The sequence below is a fragment of the Xyrauchen texanus genome, chromosome 45 (assembly GCF_025860055.1).
Source record: "Xyrauchen texanus isolate HMW12.3.18 chromosome 45, RBS_HiC_50CHRs, whole genome shotgun sequence".
NCBI lineage: Eukaryota > Metazoa > Chordata > Actinopteri > Cypriniformes > Catostomidae > Xyrauchen > Xyrauchen texanus.
Window position 1 is genome coordinate 11,873,862 of NC_068320.1, and position 15,911 is coordinate 11,889,772.

At 38.7% G+C, this 15,911-nt stretch overlaps 1 pseudogene; it reads left to right on the forward strand.

Moving 5' to 3' along the window:
- LOC127637764 (staphylococcal nuclease domain-containing protein 1-like) overlaps positions 1-15,911 on the forward strand; it is a 265,638-nt pseudogene that overhangs the window by 71,059 nt on the left and 178,668 nt on the right.

The following is a 15,911-nucleotide window of genomic DNA, read 5'->3' on the forward strand; positions in this document are numbered from 1 at the left end:
TCTACCCACCCTACAAACCGGGCCAATTGGTTGCTTAGGAAGCCTGACTGGAGTCACTCGGCATGTTCTGGATTCAAACTTGTGACTCCAGGTGTGGTAGTCAGCGTCTTTACTTGCTGAGCTACCCAGGCTCCCCATTTTTCCGATGTTAAAATCTTGTAAAAAATGTCTTGTATCCTAGTATAATATAACTATAAGTCAACTATAAGTAATCCATTGGTAGGTTGTTTCCTAAAAGTGTGGCATTATCATTATATTCCTGTTTGTTTAATCGGCCCGTCCAGCCTGACACACGACATTGGCTCGACCTGTGGTGCGAGTTTGGGACAGGACTATCTGTCTGTACAACCAATGAAAGACAGGGGAGATCACTACCACTGCAATCTGTTTGTTGTTGTTGTTTTTTTGTGATTATAATCTTGATTATTAATTTCGTTCCCTGCTAAACAGCTTTTTACAGGTAGTCCTATTTCAAACTCATGCCATTGGTTGAAGCAGAAATTCACTTTTGGACTGCTCAAAGCACCACGGTCAGTATGTTTACATGCCCAGTTTTAATTGAGCTAGAGTGGGATTTTGCACAGACTAGCTGCTGTCTTCATCTGTCTGTTCAAGTAAATATGACACAATGCATAAATAAATAATATACCTCTACCTTGTTTGTATTACATTTGAATTTTTGGTTAAATACACGATTGTGCATCCTCTGTTTATCAGAACATCCACACAGCGCCGAGGCCAGTTTGATCTGATTTAACAAAGTCAAGCTACGATTGCACTATCAAGGTGTTTTAGTTCGAAAATAAAAAGAAGAAAAAAAAAAGACTTTTCCAGCATCTGTCTGATTGGTTCAGAGCACACGAGTAATGGTTAGAGTAGCATTTCCACTTGAATTCCTTTTAGAACGTTACAATTACAAACCATTCCTGGACCAGATTTCTCAGCACAGACAGTTTTATCATATTCAGATCAGAGAACAGTGCTGGTGAAACGGCTTTAGTGACATGGCAACTCACGATTGGCCACTTGCCTAGTTAGTCCATTCTAATCCTGATTTTGCAGCACCACAGTGGTAAACAAAACGTGAAGAACGGCACTATTTGAGAACCTTTTGGCCCAATGGTGTTAAAGCAGCTTTTAGCTATCATAAGTGGATGGAAAATTGTAGAATTATACAATATGCCCTTATATAACTGGAAAAGTTGGTTCTGTTCAATTGCAATAAACTGTTTACTTTCATGATCTCTTGAAATAAAGTATAAACATTGGAAAACGCATGGTAAGCATTCATTGAGTGTGACTAGAATAAAGAGGTCTTCCTCATCAGTCAAGGGTTGTTAGCCTTCAATACAAGGGCCAATTGGCATCTTAAAACACTTTTTGGGATGCAGCCTGTTCTTTAATTTACTGAAGAGTTTTGTTTGGATTCTTGAACTCTGAATTTGATATTGTTGACATTGTTCAATTTATAATGTACCTTTGGTGTGCTCGCTTGGATGCTGTTGTACTTGCTTATTTTAGGAGTGTGTGTACCACCAGCTGCTTATCCCCATGTCCTGAGATACACTCCTGTGCTCTCCTCTCTTCTCGTCCTCTTGAGCTACGAAGTTCAGTTGTTTGACTTTAGAAGAGTCCTTCCCCACCTCGACAGGGTCTTTCCTTCCGCAGTCCTCTCTTGGAAAAGAAAAATGTTGGAGAGTTTTGAAGCAGATATCAAAGGGGTGTGTTTCATCAAAAATGTATGTAAGACAGGGCCACAGCAGTGGGGAGCTTCCCTCTTCAGGGCATCTCTAGTCATGATGTAACTTTCATAAACTGCTTAGGGTCTGCTCAGAGCTCAGGTGCTCTGGAAGAGGCCTGCCCACAGTCGTATTTGTGTGTGTGCATGTGCTATGAATTAGGATACGTAGCAGAGTTTTGTGCTTGGCTTATTTATTTGATTATTTCTCAAGTCAGAGCTGTGGCCTAGTGTTTAGTGCACATGTGTTAGAGGCATCCTCTAACCAAAATACTACAGCTTACAGTGACTTAATGTTCTCTTAATAAAAAAAAGAAAGAATAAAAACAGAGCAACACTGCAGTGCTGTTTAGAGGAATGGATTGATTGGTGTGTGTGTGTGTGTGCATGTGTGTGTGAGAGAGAGAGAGAGAGAGAGAGAGAAAGAGAGAGAGAGCTTTTAGACAGGATGCTTTAGAATCAGATATTTTGGCTGTCATTATTGATACACTTGTTTTCATGAAAACGTGATTATTTTAATGCTGCTTTCATTTTACTCCCTTAATACCTTTTACTCCTTTCATTCCTTTATCCTTGCCTGCCTTCCTCCGTCCCTTCCTTCCTTCCTTCCTTCCTTCCTTTATTCATTCCTACCTAACTTTTACTCCTTTCATTCCTTCATCCTTTCCTTCCTTCCTTCCTTTATCTTTCATTCTTTCCTCCATCCTTTCCTTTCATTCCTTCCTATCTGCTTTGCTTGCTTCCTTCATCCTTCCTTCCCTTCCTTCCTTCTTTCCTTGCTACTATAATTCCAGACATTGCCATTTGAAGAGACAGGATCTCACCCATACACAGTTCTCGGATGCAAACTATTTTCAGTCAATTCTCTAGTGCTGTCACATTGTTTTGGCATCAATGATGGCGAATGGATTGACGTTAATGTCATGCTGGAGAGCGGCCCTGTTGTAAAAGAGCTGCAGTGACGCAGAGCTTCCCTCTGTACATCACATTACAGGAGAGCGTATCCATGCTGAGAGCATGTCATTTGTTTAAGTGAGAGTGCGCCTTGTCTGTGAGTGTAGCACTTTGTTGCTGTTTCTCTTGAGGAAAAGTAGTACATTTCTTTATGTATTTCTAACATGCCTAGTTCTCTCTCCATGAGATTTTGAAGATCATAGAATGCTTTTACAATGTTGCACTCTCTGGGTTTGTTTCTCTTGTCTTTTGTGCAAAGCTCCTGCTTTTAAGGTCTGACCTTGGCTAGACTCAGGCATGCATCTTTTCACTGCACTATACTTTTTTTTTTATGTAATCTTGAATATAACTGATGCATATGCATATATATATATATATATATATATATATATATATATATATATATATATATATATATATATATATATATATATATATCCTCCAGATTACTCTCAGAATACACAGTTAAAGGTGCTTTTATCAAAGTTTTGTTTGTTTCACTGGCTCTTTTTTATCCCAGTGACTTGGATTGTATACTGACACCTACTGTATCTGCTTCAGGGTTCCCAACCAAAACCTAGAAATATCAGGTCATTTTTTTATATTATGATTTCTAGGCCTTTAAAAGGAATGGAAATCACAAAGTGTCAATCCAAATAAGTTTCTATAGTGAATAAAAAAATAAATATATAAAAATAAATTCTAGTTATGCTCAGCTATAAAATATTATATTGACTATAAATTGCTGTTTGTGAGCAATTAAAAAAATAAATAAAAGAATCTGCCTTCAAAAGCTGCATATAGTGGTAGGAAGCCATTAAGGTATGCCCAAATTCAGTGTTTGTGTAACATCCTGTCTACAGTGTCTTATCTGTTTTTTAAAGGCAGCATAGATGTATCATTCACTACCCATGTAATCCAACAGTCCTGTGTGTGCGATTCAGTGGTTGGTTGAAAGAATAAAAATGGCATCTAATGAAGAGCTTGAGATATTTAAATTAATTTAAAAATGTCAATTTTTCCATATTATTTCAATGATTTATTTTTTCTTCCAATTTATCATTGTGGCAGGGCGGAGGGCGGGGCCGGGTCGTGATCCTACGCACCCGGTCCCGTATTAGGCTAATCAAGCCTCCGAGGTATAAAGGTCGACCGCAGGGTGTCGTGCGGGAGAGAGAGATCGTTAGCGGACATGTCCGTCATGTGTGTGTTTATGTGGTCTTTTGAGTTTATTATTAAAACTATTATTTATATTGAAAAGCCGGTTCTAGGCTCCTCCTTGCTCATTCTTTATCTGTGTTACACTGGTGCCGAAACCCGGGAAGGAGGAGGGATATGCCGTAGTAGAGTTCTCACCACTACCGTCCACCCCAACGGAGCAGCCGCGGCAATCTGCCAGGGGACGAGGAGCCCAGCTGCCTGAACGAGGACGATGGCCGCCGACCGCGAGGGGAGAAGGGGCTCCTAGCCGACCGCCTGGAGCGGTCAGGGGTGCAGGAGTCGCCTACCGGCCGCTGAAACGTGGCGGGGTTTAAGACCGCTGACCGCGAGCGGGGAGGGGCTCACTGGCGACCGCCTGGAGCGACAGGACCGCTGCCAGGGGTGGGGGAGACCCCTTCTGTTCCCCGAGCTTCTGTTCCCTGAGAACGCGGCGGGGTGTTCCATCCGCCAGGGGCTGGAGGACTGCCTCGGATCCGCCCGGAGAGGCGCGGCTGTCGTACGATAAAGGGTGGAGGAGTGGCCGAGGAACAAGTTGCAGCGTATCGGAGAACTAGCTAGTAAGAGTTTTTTTTTTTTCATCTCTCTCCTCTCTCTCTCTCTCTCTCTCTCACTGTCGCTCTGCGTTGGCCTTTATCCTCTTTTACATTTTACAGTTTTTTGGGGGGTACTACACTGTTACAGGAAGTACCCCCCATTTTAATTATTTCTGTTTCCCTCCCCTTGTCCCCTCCCTCGTCCAGGTAGATGGGGATGACCTGCCGGCAGACAGCGTGGAAGGCGGCGCGCCCTCCCCCAGGGAAAGGGGGGGGGGGGTGTATGTCAGGCCGGGGGCTCCCCAGCCTGAGAGAACGAGGGAGGAATGTGGCAGGGCGGAGGGCGTGGCCGGGTCGTGATCCTACGCACCCGGTCCCGTATTAGGCTAATCAAGCCTCCGAGGTATAAAGGTCGACTGCAGGGTTCTCGCCTCCTCCTTGCCCATCATTTAACTGTGTTACAATCATATTGTGGTGGTGGCGTAGTGGCTAAAGCACAGGGCTGTTAATCAGAAGGTCACAGGTTCTAACCCCACGGCCACCACCATTGTGTCCTTGAGCAAGGCACTTAACTCCAGGTTGCTCTGGGGGGATTGTCCCTGTAATAAGTGCACTGTAAGTCGCTTTGGATAAAAGCGTCTGCCAAATGCATAAATGTAAATGTAAATATTGTAATAATGTAAAATTCACTTTATCTCTAAAGCTCACTTGAATTTGTATTCGATTGTTAGACATGATGGGATTAGGATTTGGAAGACTGTCTGAAATACAAAAATACTGTCTTTACTGCAATCTAGCTGCCTTTAGTTTGTGTGTGTTTGAGTATTTTAATGTCTGTCTGAAACTAAAGGCAGTTTATGGAAATAGAGATTAAAACATTTGTTTTCCACTCATTGTTAATTATTTTGGTGCAAAAAATTGCCTGCAATTTTGTTGGCAAATTTGACATTGCTCTTGGTGTGATTTGTTTTTAAAAGCTGATGTCATTTTTTTTCCCCCAATATTAAAATACTCTTACTATACCAGCTTTATATGCATATACAACAATAAGTAAACCATTTGTAGATTAATGTCACCAAAAAGTGTAGACTCTGTCGTGCTATCAAAAATTTAGCATCCTGACCAGCCCAAGACGGTAACATTGTCTTAACCAATGTTGTGAGTTTGGTGCAGGACTATTGGTTTAATTTCTGAACAATGGCAGATGAAGGGAGTTTTTGGGAAACCTGTTTCAGAACAATCATTATTTGTATAATTCCATTTGCTGCCTCTAGTGGCACAGAAAAACATCCTGTAGAAAAACACCTCTGTAAACACCCAGATAGTTGCCTGCTTTTTACAAGTTCACTTCAAGTCATTAGACACAGTGTTCCTGTCTTCAGTCTTTCTCTATTCAATCTCTTCTTGTCTACTCTTCATTTTCTTCCTCCGTCTCTGCAGGAGCAGCCAACATCATCTCTGTTACAGAATGTTCTGTTCGTTTGCTGTGTGTGTGTGTTTATACAGAGAGAAAGTTATGATGTAATTTGATGTTTTACTGTATATCAGATAAGGAGGTATTGTCAGAAAATATCACCCTGCCAAAACAGTCATGTGTGTTTATTTGAAAGAAGGCCTGATAAAAAGGGTTTCATTTCAGAAGTGGTGGTTTCTTCCTGCATAAAACATGGAGCTGTCAGATTGGATCGTAGTTGCAGAAATGCTGCAGACTCATGTCATTGGCAGCAGTTATTTCGGGGATATAAAGGCGCTATCTGAGTTTGTGTGCGTATGGCTGGCTATAGGCTGTATTTTATCCATGTGGCTTTCATAGATTCATAGCTCTATCTTTTGGCATGGGCAGAGGGGCAGACAGGACATAGTGGTTTATGGGATCTGTGTTGTGAAGTAAGTGGTTAGGATGTGGACACGTGTATCCCAGGGAAATAATGGTTTCCTGATGATTTACTGCTTCCGAATGCAAAGTAAAAGTCCCAGACAGATAGCTAACTTATACTTCTATCCATAGCCAAACATGGGCATACTATTTATTGAATATCAACTATCCACTTGCAGAAATGGTTATTGGTAGCTTGGATATGGAATCTCTTGGTCTCTCTCTCTCTCTCTCCTCCCCTGCAATAGTCATTTTTCCTGTGAAGATCTGTGATATTCGGCAACAGAAGGGAGCGGGTGAGTGTGTTTGTAATCTCTGCATGAGTTCTGTTGCAGTCTCATCACAGAAGTCACTGAATACTTTGGAAGCTGCAATTCTGGCAGAGGAACAGTGAGGCAGTTTCTGATCCTTTGCTCGTCTACATGTCTCTCAGAAATGTGCTTACGCAGTCCTCCATGAATAAATATCCCTGTAACTTCTTTATAGTTGTATGGGTGTCCTTTCTTAAGGCTCTTTAATCCCCATTTCTTTGGGTTGAGCATATACACTACAGAGAGCCAGTTTGGCTATTAGTTTCTGCATACAATATTTACAATAAACTTACACTTGTACTGATATACCTTCATTCATATCCATAGTTTGTATGAATATCTATACATTGAAGCTTGACATTTACCTTCTTTTACAGGGTTCCAGACTTAGACTAAAATGGTCAAAAATGCGACCAAAAATAAATGATTGCGACAATTATTTAAAATCCAATCGCCATTGGCGACAGTCCGGATGTGTGCTTTCAGATATCATCTTGTGAGTTATTGAATTCATCTTTACAGCGCACACCACCCGTGTGTCTCGAGCCTCTTTTCTCCCTTTCTGTTGATGATATGAGCTCGCTGGCTGCATGCAACAACAAACTCGGTCTAAGCCATGATGTCCAATTTGTGAACAAATTACTCTTTTGAACCGGATCTTTATAATGAATCACCCGACAAGAGCTCGTTTGAACTCAGGAGCTCAGGTTAACAGTTTGAATTCAAGTCACTTTCTCAGTGATTCAATCGTCAGTGAGTTCACAACTGGCAGCACAGACATTTCAAAATAGTAATCCCATGTGCATTTCGTGCTTGTTTATAATTAAATGTCCTGTGTTATGTACCAAATCTTTTTTCCCCTGATTATTATTGATTGGGATTGGAGTAGCACAATAAACTGCATCTGGGATATCATTCAATTTCACTCTTGTAGTCTTTGTATCCATCTAGTCACAGTAAAGAAAGCCTAAGATGTGTGTGTGTATGTATGTATGTATATATATATATATATATATATATATATATATATATATATATATATATATATATATATATACACACACTAAGTTAAATGTTCCTTTAAGCAGCTTGGAAATTTCCAGAACATTATGTAAAGGCTTTAGACACTTAGCCAATTAGCTTCTGATAGGAGGTGTAATGAATTGGAGGTGTACCTATGGATGTATTGTATGGTTGTTCCTCTTTTCAATGCCTCTTTACTTGACATCATGGGAAAATCTAAATAAATCAGCCAAGACCTCAGAAAAAAAATTAATTGTGGACCTCCACAATTCTGGTTCATCCTTCGGAGCAATTTTCAAATGCCTGAAGGTACCACATTCATCTGTACAAACAATAACAAGTATAAATAATACCATGGGACACATTTAGTCTCATAGAGATGAATGTAGTTTGTTGCGAGAAGTGCAAATCAATCCCAGAACAGCAAAATGCCTTGTGAAGATGCTGGAGGAAATAGGTAGACAAGTATCTATATCTACAGTAAAATGAGTCCTATATAAACATAACCTGAAAGGCTGCTCAGCAAGGATGAAGCCACTGCTCCAAAACCACTATAAAAAAGCCATACTACAGTTTGCAAGTGCACATGGGGATCTTACTTTTTGGGAAAATGTTGTCTGGTCTAATGAAACAAAAAAGTTATGTTTTGAGGAAAAAAGGTGAGGCTCGCAAGCCGAAGAACACCATACCAACCGTGAAGCATGCGGGTGGCATTATCATGTTGTTGGGGTGCTTTGCTGCAGGAGGGACTGGTGCAATTCACATAATAGATGGCATCATGAGGAAGGAAAATGATGTGGATATATTGAAGCAACATCTCATGACATCAGCCAGAAATTTGAAGCTCAGTCACAAATGGATCTTCCAAATGGACAATGGCCCCAAGCATACCTCCAAAGTTGTGACAAAATGGCTTAAGGACAACAAAGTCAAGGTCAAGGAGTTGCCATAACAAAGCCCTGACCTCAATCCGATAGAAGAACTGAGAAAAAATAAATAAAACAACTTGTGCCAGCAAGGAGGCCTACAAACCTGACTCAGTCACACCAGTTCTGTCTGGAGGAATGGGCCAAAATTCCAGCAACTTATTGTGAAAAGCTTGTGGAAGGCTACCCAAAACATTTGACCAAAGAAATTGAAAGTAAAATATAGTAAACTTCAGACCCACTGGGAATATGATGAAAGAAATAAAAGCTGAACAAATAATTCTCTCTACTATTATTCTCACATTTCTCATTCTTAAAGTAAAGTAGTACTGTCTAACTGACCTAAGACAGGGAATGTTTTCTACGATTAAATGCCAGGAATTGTGAAAAACTGAGTTTAAATGTATTTGGCTAAGGTGTATGTAAACTTAGATAGATTGATAGATAGATGGATATACACAACTATTACACATGTTGCAAAGTGCACATTCACTGATGCTCTAGAAGACAGCACACTACTCTATGCATATTATACTTTATGTAAATACCTGTTATGTGATTCTGAAGGGCAGTATTAAATAAAAAAATAAATAATCTTTTATCCCTTAAATTTGTATAAATTCTGAAAGGGGTGTGAACACGCATGAGACAAAAGGGGAATGCAAATTTTTGCACTCAACTATGCAATATTTGCCTTTTTATCTTTTTTTAATTCACATTTTATTATTTTTATTAACCTTATTGTTTTACTATTTTCACCTTTTATTTTGCTATATATTTGAGTCAAAAAAATTCCTGTAAATGTTTTTCTCTTTCTTTTCTATTTTTGTTTAAAACAATTGTGTAAGTATCTGATCCAGGACTATATTTCCTGTATTCTTACTGATCACAATCGCTATCAGTCTAATCAGACTGATCCTGGCACAGGTTTAAACGCAGATATAAACCACTCGCTTTGGGCTTGTGTCCTTCGCTCTAATATTTTTTTTGTAACATAATAACACAAATAAATTATTGCATCAAGCATCTATGCATGTCCTTTGACATTTGAATCAGCAAGGCTAAATGTTTTGTAATCATTCTCTTCTAATTGAGGAATTCAGAGATGAACAGTTTGAGCTGGCATATTTTGCAGTGCTCGCCCGTATTGAAGCATCTTGCCCTGTGGTGAAGCAATGTTTTTCAAGGGGCACGGAGGGAGGCGAAGACTGCTTGCAGTCATTATGCCTTTTTAAGAGAAAATAACTAGTACATGCAGCCCCTTTCATTGAGTGCTGTAAGGAAAATGAAAACTGCAAAAAATCTTTATCATAACCTTGGAACTTTTTACAAATGGGATTTCAAATATTTTTTCTCCAAGGCTGCAATTTTATCGAATGCTTTTTTTGATGAGTGTATGTAGCAGACACTCTGTAGATAATGTTTAATTGCCAATGCTTTGTAAAAACTGACTCCTTAAACAAAGCGGTCAAGGCTTAATAGGATCATGTAGGGATATTGAAGGCAGATAAAGACGTAATTTGACTTAAAGCCTGTCAAGGTTTAATTTTTAATGACTCTTTGCTTTAAAGATCAAAATTCTGTTTTAGTTCTCCATTCCTGTTTTTTAATGCAGTGTCGCTCTTTTGTACTCCTCAACCAGTTTACAAGCACCTGTCTCTGAAAACACTCCTGTTATTGTCAGAAATCGTGTTCTGCCTTTGAGCAGGCCAGACGCCTAGAGCACTTTAAATGCTAATTTTGGGACTATTTACTAACAATTACCAGATAATTGAGTTGTTTCGTGTTTTTTTTTTTGTTTTGTTTTTTTGCCTCTGAGAGCTGAATAATTCAGTTTGGTTACTTGTTATATTTGTTGTGTTTTTCTTTCTTTGTGGACAAGAGTGGCAAGAATTACTATTATTATGAGGATGAGAGATGGACTTTTTATTTGTGTGGTTTTACACCAATATTGTAATATGCATTCAAGTGTTTTCATTATGTTGCCATTACTGTGGAATTGTATTGGCAATAGTGTTAAAAAAGCAAATCCAGCATTTTTCATTTGTGTTGTAGGATATTAAGTCCTTAAAGGGGCCTTAAAGGGTTAGTTCACCCAAAAATGAAAATTATCCCATAATTTACTCACCCTCAAGCCATCCTAGTTGTATATGACTTTGTGTTTGGGTGAAAGAACAATCTAAGTTATATGAAAAAACATCCTGGCTCTTCCAAACTTTATAATGGGAATGAATGGTACCTTTGATTTTTAAGCCCAAAAAAGCAAGTCCATCCATCAAAAAAGTAATCCATACGGCTCCAGGGGGTTAATCACTGGCTTCCGGTAACAACCGTCCAAGTGTTCACAAGGCAGTCAAGTGCCAGCGTATGACATAGGCGTAGCGTAATCTCCGGTGAGAAGTGATGAACGTGGATGCGCAGAGGATAGAGGAAGCCATTGAACACGTGGACGGTCATTACCGGAAGCCAGTGATTATAGTTTATAAAGTTATAAATATGGATATTTTTCTTACAAAAAGGCTTCACTTCGCTTCAGAAGGTCTTTATTAACCCCCTGGAGCCGTATGGATTACTTTTTTGATGGATTGATTTGCTTTTTTGGCTTCAAAATCTAAGGTACCATTCATTCCCATTATAAAGCTTGGAAGAGCCAGGATATTTTTTTTTATATAACTCCAATTGTGTTTTGTTGAAAGAAGAAAGTCATATACACCTAGGATATCTTGAGGATGAGTAAATTATGGCATCATTTTCATTTTTGGATGAACTATCCCTTTAATAGCATTAGAACATTCAAAATGTTTAATTCCCAAAGTTACAGTAAAAATCTTCTTCTCAGTAAAACATTTTTGTATTTATTAAATGCACTCAAGGAAGAATACACATTTGTATTGATATGCTTTAATATTGCAATACATAGCAATAAAAAGCAACATTTACCTACAGTACATACGTTTAACATAGATTTAATAATTAAATCTTTGTTTTGAGCTGATTTCCTCAAAAAGACAGTTCGATAGACATTTTTGCTACTAAAATGTTTAAATCAGACAAAATTTAAATGTCTATATATTATTGCCATCATACTGGCCAATCATGCCGCAAGAATCAAGAGCGACACTAATCTAATGCCATAGTCTTTAATAAACAATAATGGACGAATACAAGTGGCTTTATGAAGAGTTATACACATTGCTTGTTAATTCTACATTGGCAAAAAAAAAATTGTTGAATTTTGAATTCTGTTTATGTGTGTTTCTGCAGGTATCGAGTGTCCCAGAGGATCTCGAAACATGCCAAGTGGGATGCAGGTAGCAGAGCCTTACAGTGAGGAAGCCACGATGTTCACCAAAGAGCTGGTTCTTCAGAGAGAGGTTAGGCTCTTCGCTGCCCCTCTGCTTCCTTTTACATGTTCTGTCTGTTACAGAATGTTTCTGTCACTACACTTTACAGGCTCCTTTTTTAGACTTTCCATTTCTGTTGTTGACGTGACATTGGCTGTGATGTTCAAACTCAGCGGTCATTTTGTGACAACTGTCATCCTTGTCTCCTTTCTGCTTTTGTCTCTTTAGTATGGCACTCAAACATGTGAGATGTTTCAAACCCACCTGCCTTCACTGAACATTTTGGGGCTATATTCAGAGTTGATCTAATGGCTGTATTGACGTTTTAGTACTCCATGACTAATGGCCACAGAAACTGAATGTCCAAATTGAGGAACTGTAGTTGCTCATAAACTTTGAAGGAATCAATGACTTGTACAATGTTCTTACCTTCTTGTCATGGTGCTTGATACACTATATGTGTGCTATTTCCATTAGTAGAGTTTGAATGATGTTGCCGGTCGGGGCTAATGAGAGATTCTAACTTTATCCTGGAATTTACATAGAAACCGGACACAGGCACCTACTGCAGAGAGGAAGAAAAGAGGTCTAATGACATCCTGTTCCCACAATGTAACAGAATGTCTTGCAAGTTATTAAATGCAATTTCTTGAGGAAAGAGTGGGCAGTGATCCATACAAAGTCAAGTGTGAATACACATCATCTTTGTTAGTGTGCAGATCCACCTTGTAATGTTGCAGATGTTGGACATTAAATGTGCTTTAAGATCTTAGTGTTCCCATGGTTGTGGAAAATCTGGGAATGTAAAGGAGGTTTACAATGAGTGATTTCCAAGCCTGGGAAATGAATAAAATCCTAAAAAGTCATGGACAATTCTATAGTTGAACACAGCATTTCTATAGTTAAGCTCAGTTCTGTAATATTTCAGCAGACAAAACTACACATATTCATAAATACATTTTCGCCTAATTTTTCGCCCAGCATCAAAACGAATTTGCCTAGTTCCCATATTAGCACATAATAATAGAACAACAGATTATTGCAGTTACTGACAATATTTAAAACATTGTGTAAAGGACTATATCAATGAGGAGATGCATTTGTCATGTTTTCAGATCTCTCTTCTTTGGTTCTTCCTCAATTGTGTATGCTGTGACAGGATGTTGTGATTTCCCTCTTTCATCCACATCTTGTGATTTATATTTTGTTTTTCCTCCCTCAAAATCTGGCTCTAATCTCATGATCTGATGCACATAATTAAACTGGCATGAGAGGCCGCATGTTCCTTCACACACACCTCCTGCTTTTGAGGTTTCCACCAAGCTGAATTAAAGCTGTAGGTTTTGGATTTCTTAAAGCACACAAAGCCTGCTGCCACAGACAGAGTGAAAGCATCTGTGCTGTTTGATTTTGCTTGAATCAATCAGCGTGTAACAATTCTAGACAATTTTGGATATGTATATACACTGCCAGACAGAAGTTTGGTAATACCCAAGTCAAACTTGAACATAAGTGGCACCAGGTTAAAACAAAAAACAGAACAGATAAGGCGCATCTCTGAGTAAGTCACACTGACAAAGGTTGCATGCGGCAGGTACTAGGACCTGGGAGCAGCTGCCCTGTAGCAACTCATGATGCAATAATGAAGCATAATGTAATAAATGTTCATAATGTAATACTTTTCTAAATGTAAGCACAAATTGTAAAAGGCTATTAAATTATACGAGAAGTATTACTGTGGGAATGCCAAATTTTTTTTATGAAAAATGCCATAATCCTCATTAAGAGTGTCATATTATCATATCAATGGACACGTTGGAGAAAGATTTGCCAATGGCTAGTTAATATTTATTTGCACTTAAGTTTTAGACATTTGATGACATGTAAGCTTAATGCAACGGAAAATATATTATATGTCAAATTATGGATTATTTATGTAAAAAAAAAAAATCACTTTTGACTATAAGTCGCAGGACCTTTCAGATGATATAAAAAGTTACTTATTCTGGAAAGTACACTGCATTTGTTCCTTATGATTTTGAAACCCTTTGATCTAAAGGTTTATGCTTAAATGATTGAAGTTGATTTTGGAGACAAATATGTGCCTATGTATGAATTTTACTCACACTTTTTTTTTTTTTATTGATGAACTTGGAGCTGATGGTGAAGTCAAACATTACCCAGCATAGTCACGCATCCCTTCAATACTGTTAGAAAAGCATCTCAAGTGGATACAGTGAAGTTGGATGCAGTGGCGCCTCCAGGATTGTTTTTATTGGGTGGCCAGAAGGGATCAGTAAAAATGTTAGGGTGGCACACCCACATTTGTTGTGTGTGTGTGTGTGTGTGTGTGTGTGTGTGTGTGTGTAATTTGGTGAGCAAGCCTATAATCAAGTTCAAATAGGACGGTGGTAGAGGTCCATTAATTAGATGTCCAATTTCATAACATGTAGTCAGCTTAATTTAGCAGCTAATGTGTTTATAATTTTTGTATTAGGTCTACTTTTCACTACCAAACAGCAGCTTTACAGAGAAGTGTCTTACAAAACCCCAGTGAGAAAGCTAAAGGTGAATAGTCTGTGACAAAGACCCAGCAAACACAGAATAGTCCCCTAACGTTAGCATATGGTTAAATATATATATATATATATATATATATATATATATATATATTTTGAGAACCAATTCTCAAGTTTTATTTGTGTAACCATAAACTAGGCTTCCAAGAATGTTGCATGTAGGTTATTGTAGGACAACCTTAAAATAACATACAGAAAGTTTTCTTATGGTTATTTTTATGTATTATTTTTCGTTCACATTTTTCATCATTACATTTGATTATTTGAGGCTGACAGACAGCAATGATTTAGATTAGTGAAGAAGGCTAGCATTTAATTAAGTGCAGAAATTAGATAGGCTAACATAAATGGCATTTGAACTCATTATAATGAACAGATGAGAAACATTTTCAAGAATACACTACCTTCCTAACTTAATATACTATCTTAATATCTAATTACCTTAGTCGTTATCTGATAGTTTTACTGTATTTGAATGTGCATTTGATCTGCATGTGCTTCATTAAGCCACAGAAATGTCAAATTAACAGTCATTCGGAGACCAACTCACTGGCTGACATTCTATTACTTTCCTCAATAAATAATCTCTTCTTAATTTGAGGTTATCTATAGGCTAAATGTTAATAATTTGATACAGATTTGACTCATAAAAGCAAAACTAATATGATGTGTAAGTTTAATATATATATATACACTCACCTAAAGGATTATTAGGAACACCATACTAATACTGTGTTTGACCCCCTTTCGCCTTCAGAACTGCCTTAATTCTACGTGGCATTGATTCAACAAGGTGCTGAAAGCATTCTTTAGAAATGTTGGCCCATATTGATAGGATAGCATCTTGCAGTTGATGGAGATTTGTGGGATGCACATCCAGGGCACGAAGCTCCCGTTCCACCACATCCCAAAGATGCTCTATTGGGTTGAGATCTGGTGACTGTGGGGGCCATTTTAGTACAGTGAACTCATTGTCATGTTCAAGAAACCAATTTGAAATGATTCGAGCTTTGTTACATGGTGCATTATCCCGCTGGAAGTAGCCATCAGAGGATGGGTACATGGTGGCCATAAAGGGATGGACATGGTCAGAAACAATATTCAGGTAGGCCGTGGCATTTAAACGATGCCCAACTGGCACTAAGGGGCCTAAAGTGTGCCAAGAAAACATCCCCCACACCATTACACCACCACCACCAGCCTGCACAGTGGTAACAAGGCATGATGGATCCATGTTCTCATTCTGTTTACGCCAAATTCTGACTCTACCATCTGAATGTCTCAACAGAAATCGAGACTCATCAGACCAGGCAACATTTTTCCAGTCTTCAACTGTCCAATTTTGGTGAGCTCTTGCAAATTGTAGCCTCTTTTTCCTATTTGTAGTGGAGATGAGTGGTACCCGG